This window comes from Wyeomyia smithii, chromosome 3 (assembly GCF_029784165.1).
Source record: "Wyeomyia smithii strain HCP4-BCI-WySm-NY-G18 chromosome 3, ASM2978416v1, whole genome shotgun sequence".
NCBI lineage: Eukaryota > Metazoa > Arthropoda > Insecta > Diptera > Culicidae > Wyeomyia > Wyeomyia smithii.
Genome location: NC_073696.1, coordinates 55,590,385 through 55,615,223, shown reverse-complemented (window position 1 = coordinate 55,615,223; position 24,839 = coordinate 55,590,385). Strand labels below are relative to the sequence as shown.

Here is a 24,839-nt window from a genome sequence, read left to right as displayed (position 1 = left end):
CTCAGACCATGTCGGGCTTACCCCACTCACTGGGTGACGGTGTTACCCCGACAGCACACATTTAAAAAAAAAGAGTATTTCTACAAATTTATCGCTTCAATTTACCTCCTATAGAATTCCTGTGATTGCTTACAATACAGGCAATAAATTGTTGAGCAACGAAAAATTATTTTGGTCTTTTCAAATGAATAAAAGCTTAAGTTCCACTCACGAAAAATTACATCCGTTTACGCATCAGCTGCAGTAGCGTATGTTTTGTCTATTATTTTGACGTTTGACGTATCACGGTGGCTTCGATGTGTCTTAAAATGTCTAAAATATTAAATACCAACACTTCAAATATTCCAAAACACAGTTAATTAGCGTTTTCTAGTAAAACCCTAGGGGTGACGGTCTTACCCTCAGTGCCGGGCTTACCCCCAGTACCCCTATATGCCCTTGAATAAAATCAAAGCCACGTTGAGAGTATTCACACGCATGTCGAGTTTGCGGCTACCACGCTATAGCGCTTTTGCATAGAAAAGGTGTAGTAGGCAGCGAAAACGAATATCACCTAATACGTGAATCAATAACGGGTGCTTGTTTACTCAACTACGACGCCTCAAAAACGACGCTACAATAACTTGTCTACCGGTCATAGCCTACAATCATAGTAATCTAATGACGTTGTTCTTGGAGTAAAAGGCGGGAAAAACCGAAAATATATTTCAATTTTTTTCTAACTTTATCAGTTGATTATTGCTATTTTTATGGCCTATTAACTTGTCGAAGATGAAGACAAAACAAACACAAAAAGAATCATTCAAATCCGTTGCTTCTACTTCGAGTGAAACGCCGTTATACAGACACCAACTTATTTTTATTTAATAGATATTGTGGTGTTGACACTTCTCTTCGCCTCTTCGTCATCTCTCGTAATAGGTACTCTGCGTATTCAATGCTCAAGGAAAATTTTGACGCGTTATTTTTTCACCTTACATCCAGTATTAATTTCAACATAGAAGTATTACTTTCGAACAAGAGTTTTTATTTCAAAAAATGTTACCCTTGAAATTTGAATGAAGTCACACCCATATGCCGATAACAAGTAAACCACTGGGGCCCTACGAAAACGTGATTTTCGTGATTGTCGAACTCACAGCTAGCAAAAGTCAGCAACACAGCATGCTAAAAGACTCTCATCAATCTAGATTTTATTCAAACTCTCAAAACACTAGCTGCGGTATGGTCCCAAAGCGATACTGTCGCAAAGTTTCCACTATAGTCACTCACAAGCTAGAGAGCGTGAGTTGCCCAGATGGATGCCATAAAACCGAACCACTCATGCCATAATCCCAATCGGTTGCGAGCGACCGTCTATGTTTCGTTTGGCTTTTATCATGTTGCTTATGCTCTTCAGTAGAGCAGGTTTATGCTGCGGCTATACCGCTGCTGTCTGTCCGGGCCGGGGGTGGGCAGAGGAGCGTGTAAGTATGCACGAGCAAAGGAAAACAGCTGGTTGTTTGAGAGCCGTTTCGCACGGATGGCTCTCGCCGCCAGGTGAGTGTGTAGCTCTTTTTAATGGTTGATGCATGCTTTCTTGCCGTGTCGGTTGCTGTCGGTACTCGACTCGGCAGAAGTCCAACCGCGCGAACGGGTCTGTACGGTTAGTCCATTTTGGTACGTTCGACCGGTCAGTTCGGAATAGTGGTTCGCAAGTGCCGTCGTGATCGCTCGATGGTTGTGTAGCACCTTTTCACAGAGTGCAGTTTCTGTTTCTTGTTGTTTTTTTTTCTGTGTGTGCCTACAGAATTGTGGTAACGAGAAAAGAGACCGAGTGATTTTTTTTCTATTCTATTGAACAGTAGTTACAGTGGTACAGCCAGTCGGTGGGTGAAATCTAGAACGGGACCGTTTTGTACTGAGGTGTGAGTTCTGCTGCTCTAGCAAACCCAGCAGACCGGCCGAAGCGGCATGTGTGGTGCGGTGAATCGTTCTGTGTTGGGCTTTTCAGTTCGCAAAATTGCAACAAAGCAGTTGAAGCCTTGAAGTTTGAGGGCTTATTAGGAGTATACACATATCTCCAGAAAAGATAGCCTCGCGATCGATCGTTTCATTGTGCAGCAATTGCAGAACTGGCTGGTTGTGTGTTGTTTTACCAGCAGATAGATCGCTGTGGATGTTTGGCTTCGGATTAGTGCACCTTTTCAGCAGTGGAGTAGTGGACTTTTTTCTGTACGGTAAGCACTGGAAACTGGCTCGTGCGCAAGCGAATAGTATTGGTTTAGAAGAAGTGCTGCGGGAGAGAGGGGGCGCGTGGCTGGGGTAGAAAAAAGAGCATTGAAGTTATCGAGGGTACGTACGATGTGTAGTGATCTATAGGATTGAAATACTAGTTTGTGGTCGAGTGTTGCCTTTTTCGGAAGAGAGCAGCCGCTGCAGTAGAAACAAAACAACAACAACAACCACAACTAGGTTTGGTGTGTATTTATGTGTTAAGCCAAGATCGGTTACTAAAGAATATTGTGATACGGGATGAATAGGCTATAACTACACATACGCCAAAAGGTAGTGTTTCGCGCTTGTTTGGAATGAGAAATATACATGCGGTTAACAAGCTCTAGCACAAAAATGATGAATCTTTTGTGAGTAGGGTTGTACAGAATTTTGGTTGGAAAACCTAGAAGAATACTAAACGCGATCATTGATAGCTTTCAAGCATGTTTTTGAAAGTCAATTATACAAGTGTGGATGTTCATTAATCCGTCGAAAGGAGAACAATGGAAACAAAATAAAGTGGGGCGAGTCTGTCGTGTTTTCATACTCTTAACGTATTTTATCTATCTGTAGGAAAGAAATTATCTTAACAACAAGGATAGTGACCCTGAATAAAACATTAAACAAATTAAAAGATTTTAGTAAATAAATATTTGACAGAACTTTATTACCAAAATAAAAAAAAAATAGAAGAATATTATAGATCCTGGAACATATGTGTTCCCGCTGGTGAATTATTGTGCTAGATTTGAAGAGAAATAGTGAAGCAGTGTAAGAAAGTGTCAAAAGGACTTGGCTTGAGACAAAAAATACCAAAGTTGCTAGTGAATTACTGTGAAGGTGTTGCTTAAGTATAGTTAGTTTGGCGGTACAGGCAAATAATTTGCTACTGGTGATATTTTGGTAGGTTTTGTTGATTTTTTTCAGTCAAATTTATATTTATTGAATTAAATTTATTGAATGTACCTTTGAAACTACTTCCGATAATCTTTTTAGTTGGTCTATTTTGCTTCACATTAAAAGTGTATTTTTCGTATAAATAGTAGCGAAGACAGAACTTTCCTGAAGGTTTTTAAATTCATATCATTTGAAAAATTATATTTTATTTTTAAAATTTATTCAAAATGGTACTAAAAATTAATTTTGACACATGATTTTTTAAGAGCCACTGCTTTTACGTTTTATCAATTTGTAAGTTTCAGGTCATGTTAAAAAGCTTGAACATTTTCCATTAAACAATATCTCGAAATTGTCTCTTCGATTTTTGTTTATTTTCTGTTCTGCGAAAAATGAAAATGCAATCGCAACCAATTTTCTAATTTACGGAAAATTAAAACACGTGTTTTTAGATTTCTTTCACCTTATTTCAAAGTTTTGTTCAATTTTAAATCATTAGGTTATGTTTGGTCGAGATTTTTATTGAGTGAACACTCTTTTTCTGAAATGTTTTTGCATCGCTTTCCTGTGAATCATGATTATTGTCCAAACCTGGATATGGCAACTTATAAAAAACCCAAATAAAATTATACTTTTCTTAGAGCAGATTTACGTTGATATTTTTGTTACTTGAACTAAAGCATCGAACGTCTCCGGTGGTGGTTTTCCTCGGCTGGTTTTCTGTAGCAGTCTCATGCAAAAACATGCCGAAGAAAATCACTGCCGAAGATGTTTCATACCTATTCACATTTTTGGTTTCAATTTCGATTAAGTGTTAAATTAAAATAATCCACCTGATTCCAACTCTTACCCTAGACAATCCTTGGGATAAATCCTAAAAAGTAATCAATTAGATTGAAAAGAGCGGTTTCTACGTAAAAAGTGATTCTAGTGCAAATAAGAAATCGTATTTTCTAAAAATCTGTCGAACCCGATATCACAACGTGTGGGGACCTAGCCGACCGACATCGCTAACTACATAACCACCGGGGACCATTTAGAAGCTAAAGCGCTACCGAATTGCAACTAACACATATAAATACATCACATGAATGAAACAAACACAATGCGGCACTAATAAGTTTTAACAGACAGGGTCCATGCATATTCAAATAACACCTCACTTTTAGTTCTAGCGCGAAACGAGAAAATATTAAATTTTCAATCATTTATCTGTCCAACTTGAAAAAAAAAAATTAAATTCAATTTAAAATCGAAAATCGTTCTGACTGCATCACTGTACTACCCCGACAGTGGGAATTAATGTACTCTGACAGCACAGTTGAAAATTGTTTTTACATTGAAAAACAAACGGCGGCAGATTTTGATTGCCAGGATCCAGGAAGCTTGTTTTGTTGCCAAAACAAAGTGATGGGGCTGTCTGTGTCCCATCTGTGTCTCTGTCACTGCGGCTGCCGCTACCACTGTTGCTACCAGCTGATATTAAGTTGGGACCGCCCTTTCAACCATTCATTAGTAAAACGATTGGTTTGAACAGAAGCTGGCTCTCATATTGTCCAACGAGTGCATTCCCGGTTAACTAGGTATAATATTCTGTCGACCGTGTTAGGGAACGCCTGCATTGAACGACTTATCAGAGGTAGAAATCTGCGTCTCAACAAGACTTGACAATTAAACTCTATGTAGCAGAGTTTCCTGAGAGAAGTAGTTCTACTTAAAACAATAAAATTTTTTGAACAAAAATTTAAAATTTTAAAATCAGAGCGGTTAGTTTGATTGGTGTAAGGTCTTCGGCACAGTTATAGGCAGTATTTTTTTCTTCCAAGAAAATCTAAACCGCAAGATAAAAAACAAAACGTTGAAGAAAACAATTCGAAAATATTGTTCCAAAACATTTACCTTAAAAAACCAACTTTTCTAAAAACTGATTTTTTCTACGAAAAATACACAATCTTAGCTTAACATTGATAGATGATAGTGTCTGGATTGTAAAACAATAATAATGGAAAAGCTTCCAAAAACTTTTTTTTGTTATATTTTTTTTAATTTATCTTTTTTTTTTTAATGGACAGAATTATTATCTAGCTTTGGCTCTAAAAATATTTTGCTCATTATTTGGCACTAAAATAATAAAATTTTAAATTACTTAGCGGCTAATTATTTTAAATATTACCAAAAAAGCAAATAAGTAAATATAGAAAAATATATGTTGTTCAAGTTTGTCAAAGATACAATTACAATCTATTTAAAAACAATTGCCTTCTCATCAATAGGTTATTGTACGGCAAGCCGAAGTGTCATTGTGTCAGTGGGTTAAATTGAGTCATCCAATCCGTGACTTGTCAATTATCTTTTCCGGGTCAGAAGACTAGGTCACTGATTAAGTATTCGAGGAAACTTGTTCAAGAAAGATTTGTCTTGTGGTTGCTAGGGGTAACAATATTGGCTTTACCAAAGTTTTATTGCGCTTAATACAACCAAAACAGCGCTACAAAACTTCGATAAACCAATATGCGATGGCTGATAAACAATGGGATTGTTATCTCATCCCGACCCTCGGTACACAGAAAATTTCGTAAATAAATTTATTTGTTATTAGGACTATCACTGCAATGAGAAATTATTAAATCGCGATAATAATCGAGCATGAAAAATATCGGACAAGGACGAATAAACAAATGACTTATCATAGGAAACTAGGCCGATACAAATTTCGAATTCTTTTTATGTCCAAGGTTATCAAAGCCAAGGCAAGGGGGTGGGGGATGACTGTTAGAGAAATGTTTGAGCTTTCATTAAAAAACATTGGGAAAATTGAATTTTAGACCCGACACCGAAAAAAAAAAAATTCAAAAACAAAAAGAGATATAAACAGAAATAGGCCAAATCAATTTTTTTCCAAAATAACTAGAAACCTATTTTGGAAAAATAATTAAAATACTAATTTAATGGCCTAAAACTCTTCTGAACGAGTCAAAGTTTGCACTAATATGAAAAAAAGGATAGTGTTTTCAACAAAAACTTTTTCGTTTCCAACACTGTTTTACGTTGAAAACACTTTATGATAAAAGTGAATTTTGAGAATATTGTAGGGAGAGACAGGTTGAAAGAGAGTAACCTGACATGTAGCAAAGCGGAGTTAGAAAAACAGTGCTTTGACGCGCTCACGTCACTTATAGCGAATTTCTTTATTCCACCAGCTCACCTCGTTTTGACCTGAAAGCGCACTAACTGCTGTCAAAACCCTACTTTATTCGCTCGATATTGACCCAGTTTTGACCTGGAAGCGCCTGCAAAACAGACAGGTTCGCACTGTGATTTTTGTCAGTTTTGCGAGTGGGTTCACCAATACTATTACATCGTATCTGTCAAAACGGTCAAAACACGAAAACAAAAGAAAAATGTGTTGTCGTCTGTGCAGTGAAATCATGGAACGCAGAGAGAAATAATTGCTGCAGCAAAGGTATTTGTTATGGAATTAATGGAATCGGATTTAGATTTGGATTCCGATTTCGATTCCGAGTTCGAAAGTGCTTTAATCAGAATTTTCAGTAAGCCATCGAAAACAAGCAGGAGTCGGGTGGCGAATTTTGTCATCGACGTAGTGGAAAAATATACGGATGCGTTTGTTATTGTTGCTGTTTTTCAAGCTGCAAAACCAAAACACGACCAAAACAGAAATCTTTTAATGTCGGCAATAATATCAAAAATGATTTGTTATTGTTGTATTTAGGATTGGCATCCGCAATACAAGAGCTACCGATCGGATAACATTTGTTTTTCACGCTGCTGGATCCGAGTTGCATCCAAGTTGCGACCGATCGAATATACGTAAAGCTGTCATAAATTGAAAACAGACTGAAATCAGCTGATCGCAACTGTCTTGTGGATTACCTTATTTATGTTTACATTGCACATGGTCTCACGCACACCAACGTAAGGCTTCAGATCGTAGATCGAGATCGTTTTTTTATTCCACCCGAAAGTTGGCACTAACCCCGTGTAATAAAGAAATTCGCTATTACTCTCAATACGAATTGCGTTATAGTAGGGATATGAGTGCGGGATAATATTGCAGAAGGAAAATAGGAAAAAACGTGAAAGATTAAGTGTTTTCCCGCTATCATTAGCGATACCGCTTACCGTGAAACACGCAAGCATGCAGTGTTGCGAAGTTTCGACAGTGCGAAATGAAAATGATACAACATCAGTTTCACTCTCACGCTCTTTAAACTGATGTTGAGTGTCATCCGAGTCAGTGAAAATCATCTTAGTGAAATAGATGATATGTCATAATTAAGATCGAAATTATTTGATATGAGCCAATTCAAGCCATGCAGTCGATGAAGTAGCTTCTTCATCCTCCATCGCATAAACTTCGCTAATGTAACAGAGCGTGTGGGAAATCACAGTAAGCCTGTTGTAAAATCCCCATGTGAAGTTCCAGCTTAATCGTACAGCAGCCTGTTTTTTAGAACGAGGTATAGTCTCAAAATTCCATTCTCACCGACAAAATTCCATTCTCACCGACTGATTTAGTATATTATGCTGACCTCGCCGAAATAAAGTACTGATACTAAACATCTTTCGCGTAGGAGAAACAACGACAGCCGCATGGCAGCGAAATAAGTAGGCAATAACAAAACGAGTAGTGATAAAGTTTTACTTTCTTGGTAACTCTTGGTGAACCAAGAATAAAAAGGCTAGAAAAGGACTGGGAAAAAATTCGGCAAAAAGAAATGTTTTTCGGGATTTCAGTAGGTTAGGATTAAATAGAATTTGTTTAACAAAAGTAATGCAGCAACAGATGGGTGCTCATTATTTTCTCCGGACGTACGAGGATTTATATATTACGAATCCCCGGCAGAGGTTTAAAAACTAATTTGAGCTTTGCAATCGGACTGCCGGAAGTTGTGCCTTAAAGCTGTCAGAGTTTCACTGTAGCAATTTTTTGCATTACGCATTTTACTTCTTTTTGTGTAGTTTACTGCTCTTGCTGATTACAGTATAACTTAGCGGAGCAGGAGTGGTGAATGTTTCTAGTGAGAATACACAGAAGTACACCGCGGTGCGCACTGCTGAAATAAATTGGATAGTATTCGAAAAGCAAACATGCATGACGGGCGGCATAATTATTTTTTCCCAGTTTCGAGATGCAAAGTAAACGCAGCATTTGACATACAGGGGGTAGTCCAAATGATTGACACAGGCAAAATTTTGTCAATTTTTTTATAGTCAGAACTTCACGAAAAATTAATCAATTTTGATGAAACTGGTTTTATTTTACTTCAAAAGTATTCTAGTTTCCAAAAATTACCAGGAAATTCGACTAAACCAACAGACACCAGAAATGTTTCGGATTTTATAAGTGTGTGTGTCAAAATGTGCATTCTTGCAACGCGTAGAAATTTTCTAACAACTTGTTTCCTTTAGATTTATATGTTTCCAATAAACTAGAACTCATTACGAGTTCATTGGTACCCAAAGGTTAAAAATTCGCCGAGGAACCATCGAGATATGAATTAATTAAGTATATTTTTGCAATTTTTTTGCTGTTGGGTTCATAGTACACGAAAAAGTTTGTGTCAGAAAAGCTTTTTTCCTTAAGAGTTTCCACTGTGGCTCTGAAGATTTTTGGGCAGCTAAATTGTCTATCTAAAAACCTTCATTTGAAAAAAAAAATCTGAAATAACCGACATTTTTAAAATCATTGTTTGTTGTTTATAATTATATGGGGCAAGGCACTTAAAGCCCCCCCCCCCAATATTTTTACCTAGGGACAACGTATCATTTTGCTCTCTCAATAATTCTTGAAAGTTGACGACTCTGTTTTTTTTTGTTGATAGTTTAATTTTTCAATTTTAAACTTCACAACACTCACGCCATTTTGCAAAATTGTGGTCCACGATAATTACTATCAAAACTGCCATCACACGTCAAGATGTATCGCAAGCAAAATTTTAGGCAATATATTTCTAGAAACAGATTCATCAAATTTTTTCAAAGTTTTTCGCCCTCCCAATACTTCTATGAAGCCGGTGCCCATGATAGTACCGATAAGTAGTTGTAAAAAGTGAGATCGACTTGAACTGTCCTACAGTACGGTCGCATTTTACCAACAGCTCGAGGCAAAGTCTTAGACTACCGAGAGATATTAAAATTTTGTTTTTCGCTTTCAACAGGCAATCTTTTTGAAAGACTACCTGTTGAAACGCAAAGTAATACATTTGTTTTTAACGTTAATGAGTGTTTAGTGAATAAATTTGGTTTGGGATATTTCTACTTAAATTCTATAGTAAAGTGAAAGTGTAGTGAAGTTGTCCAGTTATGCCTGGAAAAAATAAAAAAGCTCGCTTTGATGTGGCATCAAGGAAACGTGAGGCATCTCCTCCAAGTGACACTGAAATTTCGACTAACTGGTATGATATTCTTTCTTCTGTTGGGGATCTAGAATTCCAAACTTCTCATACTGAGCACAAAGCCGTTATGAAGAAGGTTAAAGTTCCACCTATTGTGGTATTTGTAGCAAACTTCAAAGCATTTCGATCAGAACTTTCATCATTTCTATCGAATGTGAAAGTTAATTTTCAAATTGGCCGCCAAGGCGGAATTCGTATTTTGGCCGAATCTCTTGATGGCCATAAACATCTTTTACAGTATTTGACTGAAAAGATGTATAAATTTTATTCTTTCGATGCCAAAAACGAGAGACCGTTTAAGGCTGTGTTGAAAGGTCTCTCAAATGATCAAACTATTGATGAAATCAAAGATTGTTTGTCAGAATCACTTGGTTTTGCCCCCAACCAAGTAATTTTGATGAAACGAAAGGCAAATGCCCAAATTTTTCAAACTGGAATACACCAGGAAAATTACTTAGTACATTTTGATCGTACCAAAGTACATAATTTGAAATGTTTAGAAAAAGCACGTGTTTTATTCAACGTGCGAATAAAGTGGGAAAACTTCAAGAGACATGGAGGAATCCATAATCTTACGCAATGTCGGAATTGTCAAGCCTATGGTCATGGAACTCGAAACTGCCATATGGCTACAAAATGTATGATTTGTGGTGCCACTAGTCACACGAAAGATATCTGCCCCGTGAAAGAGATCACTAATAGTTTCAAATGTGTAAATTGTGGGGGAAATCACAAATCTAATTTCTTTAATTGTCCTGTAAGGTCAAAAATTATTGCTTCCAGACAACGTAGGAATACTAAACAACCTGTTGTCAATGTGGGTAATCAAAAGACTTTCAGTACTGTTCAGGCATCACCAGCACTTCCATTAGCAGGTGTGTCTGTAGGTAATAATTTAAATTCAGATAACAAATTTCACAGGCTGTTCATATGCCAGTGTCCTTTCAGGTAATATTTCAAATTCAAACAGTAACAAACCATTCGTGTTTGGTGCTGAAAAGTCAGCCAGTATTGATTTAGGTAATCCAACTCCCGAAAAGATTGAATACCTACAATAATCCATGCTGCAGCTAATGTCCGTTTTGTTGAACTGTAACTCGATGTACGAGGCTGTTCAAGAAGGTATAAAATTTACAACTAATATTGTTATGAAATTGAAATTCAGCAATGATTTTAAATAATGCTGTAAATTTTCTAAATTGGAATGCTCGCTCTTTAAAAGCGAAAGAAGATGAATTTTTCAATTTTTTAACAGTCCTCGATGTGCATATTGCAGTTGTGACTGAAACGCTTTTAAAGCCAAACATTAAACTAAAAAAGAACCCAAATTACATGGTTCATAGGTTTGATAGAATTGATGTTGCCGGTGGTGGAGTTGCAATAGTTATCCACCGTCGAATAAAACATCGTGTTTTACCCCATCTTGAAACCAAAGTTATCGAGAGTATGGGAATTGAAATTGAAACAAGTGTTGGCATTTTATTTATAGCCGCAGTGTATTTGCCTTTTCAATGCACTGGTGAGCGAAAAAATTATTTCAAGGGAGATTTGCAAAAACACACAAGAAATAAATCTAAATTTTTAATCATCGGTGATTTTATTGCGAAACATCGATCTTGGAATAATGCTCAAAGCAATTCCAATGGGAAAATATTGTTTAATGATTGCTCGGCTGGATTTTATTCAGTTTTATTTCCAAATGGTCCTACATGTTATTCTTCTATTAGGAATCCATCTACAATTGATTTGGTACTAACAAATCAAAGTCATTCATGCAGTGACTTTTTAACTCATGCTGACTTTGATTCTGATCATCTTCCCATAACATTTTCTATTTCCCATGAAACTATTTTAAATCCCACTAGATCTGTGTTAAATTATCACAAGACTAATTGGGATAGATATCGTTCTACGATCGAGGAAAATTTGAATGATGATATTATTTTACAAAATAGTGCTGACATTGAGCATTAGAAAATTTTAGCAGCTTAATACTCAATGCCCGGAATTTATCAGTTCCTAAGGCAAGAGTGAAATTTAATGCACCAATTATTGACAGTGAACTTCAACTTTTTATACGTTTGAAGAACATTCGGAGACGTCAATACCAAAGATCTCGTGATCCTGCTTTGGAAATTATTTTTCAAGAATTACAAAAGGAAATTAAACATAGATTCACTCTCTTGCGAAATGAGAATTTCATGAGAGAAGTTGAACAACTAAAACCTTATTCAAAACCTTTCTGGAAGCTTACGAAGGTTCTTAGAAAACCTTCGAAGCCCATTCCAGTCCTTAAAGATGGTGATTGCATTTTTCTAACGAATGAACAAAAATCTCAAAAACTTGCTCAGCAGTTTGAGAGTGTTCATAACTCCAATTTGAACGTAGTAAGTCCTATTGAAAATGAAGTAAACCTAAAGTATGATCAGATCACCACCCAAGAATTTCTTTCTGAAGAGGTATTGGAAACAAACTTGAATGAGGTGCGAACTATTCTCAAAAAATTCAAAAACATGAAAGCACCAGGAGATGATGGGACTTTCTATATCCTCATCAAAGGACTTCCCGAAACACGCTATATATATATATATATATATATATATATATATATATATATATATATATATATATATATATATATATATATGTACGCTTTATAGTATTATTGAATGTTATTAGCTTTCGCAGTTAAAATAATGTAATTGCAGGAAAATTATTAAACCATTTTGTCAAGAAAAAGAAAAAAAAAGGAATAAAACGAAACTTAAAATAAACTTAAAACTATCTTACTGACTATAAAGTGAGCTAATCGTTGCAATTGAGGATTGCAACGATTTTTGTCGGAATTCGTTGATAATTTGGCTTGACATATTTTCTAATGTTTCTACATTAGTGAGCCTATGTAGCTCGTTCGTGCTAAACCAGGGAGGACGGTTCAAAATCATTTTCAAAAGTTTATTCTGAATCCTTTGAAGTGTCTTCTTTCTGGTTGCACAACAACTTGTCCAGATGGGAACTGCATATAACATTGCTGGCCTAAATATTTGTTTGTTAATTAACAGTTTATTCTCGAGACAAAGTCTAGAATTCCTGTTGATAAGAGGATATAAACATTTGATATACTTATTGCACTTTGACTGGATATTTTCAATGTGCTCCTTGAAAGTAAGATTCTTATCATAAATTAGCCCTAAGTATTTAACTTGATCAGACCAATTTAAGACCACACTGTTCATCCTAATAACGTGGTTATGGATGGGTTTGAGAAACGAAACTCTTGGCTTATGAGGAAAAATAATTAACTGTGTTTTAGAAGCATTAGGGGAAATCTTCCATTTTCGTAAGTATGAAGAAAATATATCTAAACTTTTTTGTAGCCGACTGCATATAACACGAAGGGTTTTTCCTTTTGCTGAAATGCTTGTATCGTCACAAAACAGAGATTTTTCACAACCTGATGGTAAATCAGGAAGATCAGAAGTAAAAATGTTATATAAGATTGGGCCCAAGATACTCCCCTGAGGCACACCAGCTCTAACAGGCAATCTATTAGATTTACCATTTTGATAGTTAACCTGAAGAGTGCGGTCAGTTAAATAACTTTGTATCATTTTTGTGAGGTAAAGCGGAAAACTGATATTTGCCATTTTAGCTATTAAACCTTTATGCCAAACACTGTCGAATGCCTTTTCTATGTCTAGAAGAGCTGCTCCAGTCGAATAGCCCTCAGATTTATTAGTTCGAATCATATTTGTTACTCTAAGTAACTGAAGAGTATTGGAATGCCCGTGGCGAAAGCCAAACTGCTCATTTGCAAAAATTGAGTTCTCATTAATATGTGTTATCATTCTATTAAGAATTATTCTTTCAAAAAGTTTGCTAATAGAGGAAAGTAAACTAATTGGTCGATAACTTGATGCTTCAGCTGGATTCTTTTCGGGTTTTAAAATTGGAGTGACTTTGGCATTTTTCCATTTCGTAGGAAAATGTGCTAGTGCAAAACATCTGTTAAAAATTTTTACCAAGAAATTTAAAGAGTTTTCGGGAAGTCTTTTGATGAGGATATAGAAAGTCCCATCATCTCCTGGTGCTTTCATGTTTTTGAATTTTTTGAGAATAGTTCGCACCTCATTCAAGTTTGTTTCCAATACCTCTTCAGAAAGAAATTCTTGGGTGGTGATCTGATCATACTTTAGGTTTACTTCATTTTCAATAGGACTTACTACGTTCAAATTGGAGTTATGAACACTCTCAAACTGCTGAGCAAGTTTTTGAGATTTTTGTTCATTCGTTAGAAAAATGCAATCACCATCTTTAAGGACTGGAATGGGCTTCGAAGGTTTTCTAAGAACCTTCGTAAGCTTCCAGAAAGGTTTTGAATAAGGTTTTAGTTTTAGTAATAATTTTCCTGCAATTACATTATTTTAACTGCGAAAGCTAATAACATTCAATAATACTATAAAGCGTACATATATATATATATATATATATATATATATATATATATATATATATATATATATATATATATATATATATATATATATATATATATATATATATATATATATATATATATATATATATATATATATATATATATAATAGTGTTGAAATGTAACCATTTGTGGCAGAACACACAATACTAATTCTGAATAGATGTTTTAGTACATAAATAAATCATTACAAACTCCCCCCCCCCCCCTATAAAAAAAAAATTGTTGTAAAAAGCAATAAGGAATCATATATTAAAATATATCCAGGATCTGTCGTCGCAAAAACATGACTACCAAATGCTTACCGTAAGCCGAGGTGAGATTGTGCCAGTGGGGGTGAGATTGTGCCATACAAACCCATTGTTTGTTAGCCGTCTCATGGCGATTACAAGACCAATCTCTGTTGAATAAATTTCTTCGAATAGGGTAGAGTTGGTTACGGGGTGAGTTGGTCAATGAGAATATCTTCGAATCTTCGTATCTAAAAAATCGTGTTATATGGTTGATACGTAGTAGATAACCAGAGAAACTAAATGACAAAATGAAGTACAGTTTTAATTTGGACGAATAATAAATACAGGTTGGTGCCAAACTGGCCATCAATTCTACTCGGTTTTCAAGTTGAAATTTTTTGTCTAAACAAAGCTAGCCAAATTGAAATGAACATGGCTCAACGTATTATGAAAGTCATTTTCGTTTTTTTTTTAAGGGGGGATTTGTTAGTAGCTTAAGTATTTATGATAAATATTAGTAAATAATGAGTATGTGTGTCCAATCACAAATGGTGACTTCTCAACACTGTTAGAAATTTGTAATTTTAATTGTTAGGATTTGTTTGCTTTCGCAATTAGGACTTATCATTCGTAGGGATTTAAACCTACTTGTCAGAAAAGGGGAAGTAAACTTACAACTAACTTAATTGCTAACTTATTGGCTATAAAGAGAGCTTATCGTAGCAATTGAGGATTGCAACGATTTTTGTCGAAAATTGTTAATAATTTTATTTGACATAGCTTCTAATGGTTCAACACCAGTCTATGTAATTCGAGTGTACCAAACCAAGGAGGACGCTTCAAAATCATTTTCAGAATTTTATTCTGAATCCTTTGGAGCGTTTTCTTCCTTGTTGAACAGCAACTTGACCAGATCGGTAAAAGTCATTTTCGTTAGTTTTAAGTTGTGTATAGCAAACTTTCGCCAAAATTTTATTTTCATATATTTCAAGTAATTTAAATATTTAATAAATTAGGGGCTAGTTGGTCACATATTAGCGGGGTTGGTTGGTCATATGCACTTCATAAATGAATTCAAGCAACCAAGTAAATGCAATTTCAGGAACAGTGCATTTCATGATGCAAACTTAATCAAAGCGAAAACAGCATTTGCTTTGTTTAGCAAAACCATTTATTTGAAGCGATAAACTATTTGATAAAAGTTATCTCCATTTCATCGTCATTTCGATTAATATCTTATTGCACAATATAAATGCTTAGTCCTTGATCTAAAATAATTATAACGTACACAAATGCATCGATAAATGCCTTATACCTGATGAAAATTTCGGCGAAAGCAAGCTTTCAACAAAAAAAAACTAATGTAGCTTTAGTTTTGTACTTGTGATTACAGATGCGAATCTAGAATTTGGCTCCGGTTCTCAATTTAATCCTTATTGTCTTTGATATAGTTCCCAACCAAACTGTTAGAGAGATTTCAACATATACTTCTCGTCAAGTATGAAAGAGTAACACGATTTTGTTCATGCAATTTCGAGTTACTTTTATCATGGTTTGGGATTTCGGAAAGCAAACGTATAAACAAAAAAACCGGGTGCGGTTTGACCTCCGCTGAGCCACTACAGGCTACCGCAAATGCAGTGGGGAAGGAAAACTGAATTGTCCTTCCGAAATATAAACGGTCAATTTACCCCACACCCTAACCAACTTACCCCAGCTGAGGGGCTAGTTGGCCAATTTGACATCCACTCAAGAAAACCTAGAATATCCGCAAAATCATGAACTATTTTGTACAGTTTATATTTTTTCTAGATGCTAGAGACTTAACACAACATTTCCATGTAATGAGCTTTTGCCATACTATTACCTACAAAAAGTTACAGAACACTTTGACCAAAAATGACCGACTAGCCCCGCTCTACCCTACTTAACCAACAAACACTAGTCTCCTGACCCGGAAGAGATGGCTGACAAGTCAAGGGTTGGATGGCACAATCTTATCCCCACTGACACAATCCCACTCCGGCTGACGGTACCATTAGCTAGTACATAGTACTATCATGAACTAGTTCAATAATAATCCTTTTTTAAACTCTTTCAAATGTTATCAGAAAAGTTGCTCCGATTTTTTTAATGCATGAAAATTGAAACAAGGTACTATTGGAACACATTTGATAATAAAAAAGCCCTATTAACGGTATCTATTATCGCATTATACCATCTATTTATCATCGCCAAGAAACCATTACTACTATAAATGTTTTTATTGATATCATTAGCGCGGTTCATTCATATTTAAAATAATCTTTTTTTCTGTATTAAGCGGAAATCACCACTACCCTAACCAGGTTTCAAGCGGTAAACAAAACAACAAAAACATTCCTTTTTTGACACGCACAAAGCAATAGTTTAGTGCGTACAATTACAACTATTCGGTCAGTTCGATTGGTTCTCATTCGATTCACTGCATTACGATAACAATTCGCACACGCTGACTGGTTCAAACGGTAACGCAGCTGGAATTCACCCCATTTCGGTATTGCCTGCTGCTTGGGGCGAGCAAGCTTTGCAAAAAAAAAAAAAAACAAAACAAAAATACCGAACGGTGCAATCGGCTGGTGGTCGTTGTGATGATGATGGTGTTACGTTATCGCTGTCGCAATATTGGTGCACTTTTTTTTGACGCGGGGTCTCAAAGCAATGCTAACCGCGTTCACACTAGGCTGTCAGTGAGCCCACACGGGCACCAGATTGTACCAGGTAGTAGTAAGTAAGTGCAACAACAATGCTTGTACCAGATATTTAGCGTCAGGCAAAACATTTTGTTCAAACAGTTTACCGCTTTCCAATCAGCAACGGTTGGTTTTTATTCCAGTCTGTTGAATCAACTATACATGTAACATGTGCATTGTTGTTGAGCAACGCGAAAAAAACAGTGTCCAAATTACCTGACAATCTATTGTGATGTGTTTGAAATCCAATTTGGTGCCAGTGGGGAGTGCACCTCTTTCGGGCGATACATTCAAAAGCTCCCACCACCCATTTTCGAGCGCTCGTTGCAAGTTAGGTTTCTTAGCTTAGTGTTTTTAAATTCAATCAGTAGGGTTTGCTATTTCACTTTAATCAATAGCCCAGGTTCTAATCCAATCAGTGCCAGCACCAGTACCTTCGTTGACGTGCAATTTCAATGGGCAATTGTTTTTCCGCAATCCACATTCGCGCCCATCCATGGATGAGTCCTTTCGATGGTACAACTGTTGTAACACGGCTATAACCTAGGCAACGCCCCATTCGTGGTTTTACGTTAGAAGGGTTCCAATTCCCGTTTCTCGCTAGCTGCACTTGACCACGCTCGTGGCGTGTTGTGTTATTTTTCCTCTTAAACAATCCAATAAACTTGCTTAATTGACGCAAAAACCCGCTTGCACTACTGTGTTCAAGAGGTGCCAATTACGGTCGTTTATGGTCTCTGAAAAGCGTGTAAGTACTCGGGCTCGGGATTTGATGCAAGTATGCCTCAGAGACAACCGACCGGAGAAGACCTGGCCCCGAACCTTAATGCTTACCGTGAATAAGTGGGACTCTCGGTGGCCAATGCCGAAAGGCCGTTTTGTGAGATTGGATGAAAGAGCGAAAAGAAGAAGAAGAAAAAAAAACTGTTTAACACAATCAAGGACGGAGCTAAGCTCTGGAAGAAAGTTGGAATAATTTCCGCTTTTATGGTACGGGTGTTTTTGCGCCGGTTGGTGGGTTGCCCGATTGGAACGTTTGTAACGGCCTTTATGAGGTGATACATGATGGGGAGCAGCACGCACATCTGCCGTCCCGGGGTACAGTTGCAGTTATACAATACGATTAAAAATTTAATTGAAAATGAAGTTTGATTGCAGCATGCAACAGACGGTACGGCAACGTGTTATCCGATTTGTGCGCGTGTAATTTTGATAAAAAACAAACGGCTCTGTGGGTCAGTGCCTGCATGCTGTGGGGCAATCCCACGCTCGCTGTTCTGTATGACAGCGAACAAAACGAACACCGGGAGAAAACCATAATGGCAAATGTTCGACACAATAGAGAACGTTTTATACTACTAGAGGTGAGTAATGAGATCGCCTCCAGGTTCAGTAGGATCGATAAGCATCGCTTGCAGTGGAGCTCATTAACGTTGGAGTAATGTGTGATTTTTTGTTATTGGTATTTTGAAAGTTTTGCTCTAATTATTTTCACCTCCAATGCGGATCGTTCTCATCGAAATAGAAGTGGAAACCGAAATAAAAAGTTTTGATTTCCATCATCATCTTTCATCGTGTTTCTTTTATATTTTGAATGACGAATCAAAGAAATACACATGCGAACATAAAGACTGTTTTATCATGCTTTGAAGTGCTCTTTCAGCTTGTTCCACGTGTTACAACAAATTTACAGGAATTTTCGTGACTTTCCTCATATTTGTAAAGCAAAGCAAAGATTCTACTCCAAAAATAAAATCACAATTTTTTCCAGAATTTTTCTTCTCAAAAATGCATTGAAATGATTTCTTTTTCAATACAAATCGGATACAAAGGAGGGACCAGAACGAAAAAAATAATTGCAGCCGTTAAGATTAGTACATATTTTAATTGAATGAAAATCGCAAAGTAGTCGTTCTTTCATTTATAATTTTGTTGTATTTATTTTTCTAAAAAAATCAGACCTTTTATGCCTTTTCGAAAAATTGTGGATGGTAAAAAGTGCTTAAAAATCGGTCCACTTGGACTTGCTGTAATTTGAAATTTACCAAATACTATCAATATGTTCCAGCAGCATTTGAAATTGATCGTTAATAACAAATATTTGAACAGTGGTAAACTGTCTGCTATTTATTTCTATCATGCGCCAAAATTTTTTCTGTACATATTTTTTATTGTCAAAAATAGTAACATATTGCATATTGCATACCGTTTCACAGTTTTCTCTAAAACAAGTTTGGATTTACTAAAGTACGAGTTTCCCCGAAAACTTGATTTTCTCGAAATCTCTGTATGCTTGAATGAATCTTTCATTTCTTTGAATTCAGAAGCCATTGCTCTAAAATGTAAAGATCTTTACACAAAGCGAAAAGCTAAGTTAAAAACTACCGTGGGAGACTGAGAAAATCAAGGTTTTATGAAAATACATGCTTTGGTGAATTTAAACTCGTTTATTTTCAAAATCTGTCATACTTAAATAATCGGGAATGGGTTCTAAAGACCTTATTCAAAAAATGTACAATCAAAAATTTCGAGAACGACCATATTATGTTAGTTTCTATGCAAATACGAAGTTTCGTGATTTTGTACTAAAACATTTTGTGAACTTCATTTGTTTTTATTTACCATATTTCATCTACCTGACATTATATGATACATAGAATAATTGATACGTATGTAAATGCCCTACTTTTGGTCAAAAAATAAAAGTAGAAAAAAAAAACAGACACATTTGCGTCTCAAGGATAAGCATACGGGGTCTAGAAGAGTGATACTTTTATTAACGTAGAGCAGCTATTCCCCTTGAATAATATGTATTTCTTTTTTTTCAAATTAGCTGTGGCAGTCCTGAGAACGACGATTTTCAAAAAAAAAACCCTTCTCGGGTCTTTACGGGTTAAGAACGGACAGAAAGAGAGTGATTTTCTGAGCAAAATGTGAACCTTACGAAATGGTAATCGTTATCCTTCGACTTTAAATAAATAATGGAAAATTGCTCGGAATGTCTTAAATGACATTTCGCTCATATACCGTACATGGCCATTCATGACATTTCGAGCAGTTTTTTATTCTTCATTTAAAAATCAAAGGTCTATGATAAACTTTTTTAAAGATCGCGTTTTACATAAAAACTGTTATAGCTTTCGGACCCAATTGCCCGTGTGAAGAAATGCCAAACACCTTCGAATACGCTGAATTAGAGGAATTGTCTGATAAGAATCCATGCCAAACGCAGAAACAGCTTGCTTCGGCATTAGGAGTTACCCGTCAAACCATTTTCGAGCGATTTTATTCATTGAAAATCATTCAGAATCAAGGAACTTGTATTCGTCATGATTTTTAGCCGTTGCTTTATCACCTGTAAACAACTACTCCAATAGCAAAACAGGAAGGGTTTTCTTCATCGTATCGTGACGGGTGAGAAAGACAGAGAGATTGAGAGAGACAGGGAGAGAGACAGAGAGAGAACAAGAGAGATAGAGAGAGACAGAGAGAGACAGAGAGCGACAGAGAGAGACAGAGAGGGGGACAGAGAAAGACAGCGAGAGATAGAGAGAGATAGAGACAGAGAGAGAGAGAGAGAGAGATAGAGAGAGAGAGAGAGAGAGAGAGAGAGAGAGATGGAGATAGAAAGAAAGAGAGAGAGAGAGAGAGAGAGAGAGAGAGAGAGATGGAAAGAGAGAGATAGAGACAGAGAGAGATAGAGACAGCGAGAGAGAGAGAGAAAGAGTGAGAAAAAGAGATAGATAGAGAGAGAAAGAGATCGATTGGTGCGATTAAACCGAGTAATGCTCGACAAAATGCCACACTTCGGGCAGAAGCTCGAAAAAGTGATTTTACTTCATGACAACGCTCGGTTTCATACTGTTAAAGTCGGTAAAACTCACACAGAAACGCTCAAATGGATAGTCATACCATCACCCTCCATATTCTTCGGAAATTTTGCTGTCTAATTATTACCGTTCGATGGCACATAATCTAGCTGATCAGCAGAGCTCAAATGAAGACATCGAAAAATGGCTCGTGGTTAGCCTCAAAGGACAAAAACTTTTATTGTGAAGATATTTGAACTCTACCTGGGAAAAAGTTATAGCTGCCCCTGAGCAATACTTTAAATGATTTATAGGTAGAATAAAGTCGCATTTTTTCATGTTTCTTGAAGTAAAATTCGCTAGTTTTGGTAGTACATATTACAAGCGTATACACGATTATTGAAAGACTTAACATACATCAAAGAAACTAACTCAAAAGGAAACGACTCAACACAAAATTTTCGGGATTGCAATTCCAGGGATTCATATGTGTTTAAATCACGCTTGAATTACCCTGTTAAAGTTCATAACCAGACATCATTTCATATTTTTACATTTACAACGCCCAAAAAAACAACAAATTGAAATACAAAGCGTTTCCATGCTAAATAACTTATCGTCGAATATCGATTTGAATAAATCTCTGTACATGTAATTGACTTAGCAAACAAAGTATTATCTGCGTACGGAAAAAAATCACAATCACCGGTATTTTTTTTCAAAGGACGTTAGCATTTTGGCGTAGGATTTATTCAAAGTATTGTATATCGGAATCATTTGCCTTCACAATATACGAACTAATAATGCTGTATAAAAGATCATGCACCGTAAATAAAGTTTTTGACCGATAAAATATACATAAAAACAAAATTTTATTTGAAAAAAAAGTTAATTTTTGAAAAACTCGAATTCATAACGGAACTTTTGATAAAAAGTATAGAATGGAGAAATAACAAAACAAAATTCTCTTGAAGGTTATGCTTTAAAATAAAATAAATTTTAAAATTTTTCAAAATATTTGTAATGCTTTTGAAAGATTCAGATTGATATTTCAAATCAAAAAAAAATTAAACCATTATTGTGAACTTTGATGCTTCTAGCAAGCTTCTCAATAAGCAAACGTAGAAGCGACGAACCCGTGGAGCAGTTACTCTGAGTAAATGAGCTATCATCTTTCATATTTTTTCAGTTCGAGTATTGGGACAAAACCTGAGTAGACCAGTGTTATCACAAACTTTTTTGATTGGAAATGTCTTTATATATTTTAAAAATGAATACAATACAATTATTTTGAAAAATGGTGAAATTAAAATCAAAATGTCCATTCATTATTTTTTAACGTAGAATTACGTCTTACGTCAACATATAGGAATATAATAGGAATTCAAATTGTAAAACGATTGTACTATTGAAAATTTTTAAGCCTCGTTGAAATGCAGATTACTATCACTGATTAATCGCTTAATGCTTGCCTTTCGTAACACAGTCGACAAAATATTATACCTAGTTAGCTGAGAATGCACTATTTAAGCTATACAAGAGCCTGCATGCTTGCTCCAACTAATCATTCTACTGGTGGATGGTGGGAAGGACGGTCCCAACTTAGTAGCATTTGATAGCAGTGGAGTGTCCTTCCAGGAACGTATGGGGATGGAATTTCCCAGGAAATATTATTTTCGCGGGATTGCCAAGCTGCGCGAATATTTTATTTAAATCCCTGGAAATATTTTCTACGACGAAAATTACTCGAGAATTGTTTCAAAACTTCAGTCTCAGATTGATTTGCTTATGACTGATTTTTCTTCACCTCTCTTATTCATTAATTCGTGATTTGGTATGAACAAACCTGGCCCTGAACAGTGAGAATCGTCTCCTTAATTTTTTGTTCATGATTAGACTTCTTAGGATGCTAATGGAATGTTTCTCGAATGTATCTTAACATACATTCGAGATACTTTGGGATGTAGAGCTTCAAAGTGATCAGAGTGCAATATTTTATTTGATACCGAATGTCTCAGAAATGTATGCAACATTGAGATATTTTGTTATACAAAAAAAATGAAACGCTTTTTCCAAATATTTTGGTTTTGAGATAACACAAGTACTCGATATGAATGCAGACATTAGGCACAAAAAAAATACTTCAAAAATGTCATGAACAATTTTTTTCAATTTCTGTAAAATTTGGTCATTAGTTTGTTTTCGAAAACAGATTGATCGCTTTTTATTGGTTTATTCCTTTTTTACTTCTCTTTGAAATTATTCGTACTTCCCGGGATCACGCGATTTCCCGGGAAATCAAATTTTTATTTTCCGATTCCCGGGAACCGTCAGAGAATGGACGCTATAGATAGCAGCATCGGGTAGCAATATCTGTAACGCCGGCGGTACCTATATCCGATCACTGTTGCAGAAAGATGATTTACTGGGAGTTAGATCGACCAGCAGCAAGCAGAACTGCAGTAGGCGGCGATTTCAAATATCTCGTTACCTTTCATATCGGTCGCATCAATAGAATATACGACACCTTCCACAGCGCTAGATTTTTTTGGATCTCCCTTCTGTGTGGGAAGCATCGTCTCCAGTTTTCAATTGTATGTAGTTGATGATCAATTGATGTAGTAAAAATGAGTTTTCCACATCCGAGTACTATAGTAATCGTGAGTGTACTATCACGAAACGAAAAGCTATTAGTGTTTAGGAGCATTGCGAGCTTCTTAGTAATATATTTTCTTTGTAAAGCATGAATAATTCCTTACTATTCACTGTCATTTTTCAACTTTGCTAAATACGTGTGCAAAGTTTCATTCAAATCGAAAAAGGCCCGTTGCATTTTTGCGCACTTTTAGATCATTCGACATGGAAAGGCTCAACAGTCTTAAATGGAGGATTTGGAAAGAGGCGTCTTACCTACAGTATGGGCGAATCAAGTATTGCTTTATCTTTTGCAGTCACGCTGCTATGAAACTGAGAACATTTTTTTTATAGCAGAAGCACGTTTACTGGCTATAAAAATGTTTGCCTCCGCTGTTAGGCAACAACAAGAGATAGAGCAGTATTTTATATGGTGATATCACAGGTATGGAACAGCGCTGCAGGTTCTTCACTCAAAAACCTCTTAATTTTGCTGCTATGAGGTGATACAGCTTTGACAAAAATGAAAGTCAGTGGATGTAAATCAGATTGCAATAACTGAATTTTAAACTTCCCATGAGGGCAAAATTTCAACTAGAATCACAAAACAAACATTTAAAATATTGTTGATAAATTGTATCCTGATTCCTGAGCAAAAAATTTGTGGTTTTCAATTTTACTTTGAACGCATTTTTTTCGCATTTTCTCGAACACTGCAAAAGTTATTTTCGGAATCGCAGAACGAATATATTTAAAAATTTATAATCAGAACTTAATAAATTAGATTCATTTCCAGTGTAACTGACATTTGCTCTCTAATCACTTATTTAGAGATATAATTAACTAATTAATGCGAACCCATCAGTGTCAGTATGCTCAGGTTACGCAAATAGCATTGCAATACTAACAAAAATCTGCGCTAATGTTTCGTGCCTACACCAACACACCTTCCATTTCGGTCTACATTTGCATATAAACCCTTACTGCCCAGAGTGTACATCATCCCGAAATATTGATTACAAATTTCCCGACTTTTCATTTCCCGATGTTTTCTTACACCTTCCTCCCCCAACTGAGGCGTGTGGGTTTCGGGCCAGCCGCCAATTAGCTGTAGGGGTAAACAGGGTAAGACCGCCCTGCGGGGTAAGACCGCCCGCAGTAGTTTTACTACCAAGTTATAAAATAATTAAAATTAAAATTTCTTCAACGTGTCTATTACAGTATAACTACATAACATTTTGCACGTTTTTCTGTTTTGATAGTGCGCGAACGGTCGCAGAAATAATCAAAAACAACTTTTCAGCTGGCAACCAGTCAATGCGCTATTGTTTTGCGGCAACGGGACTTAAGGTTTTTCAGTCTA

The 24,839-nt window shown here is 36.0% G+C and overlaps 1 protein-coding gene across 4 annotated transcripts in view; it reads left to right on the top strand.

Annotated features, from left to right (window-relative positions):
- The first annotated feature begins 1,622 nt into the window (after positions 1–1,622).
- The window catches only part of LOC129729740 (uncharacterized), a 199,268-nt gene continuing 176,051 nt past the window's right edge, over positions 1,623–24,839 (top strand). The window contains exons 1-2 of one of the 4 annotated variants that reach the window (XM_055688541.1): positions 1,623–1,796; positions 2,830–3,159. The gene's annotated coding sequence lies outside the window, so the exon portion shown is untranslated. Of the gene's footprint in view, positions 2,548–2,829; positions 3,160–24,839 lie in introns of all 4 variants that reach the window. The other 3 variants (XM_055688539.1, XM_055688538.1, XM_055688537.1) reach the window with 3 other exon arrangements.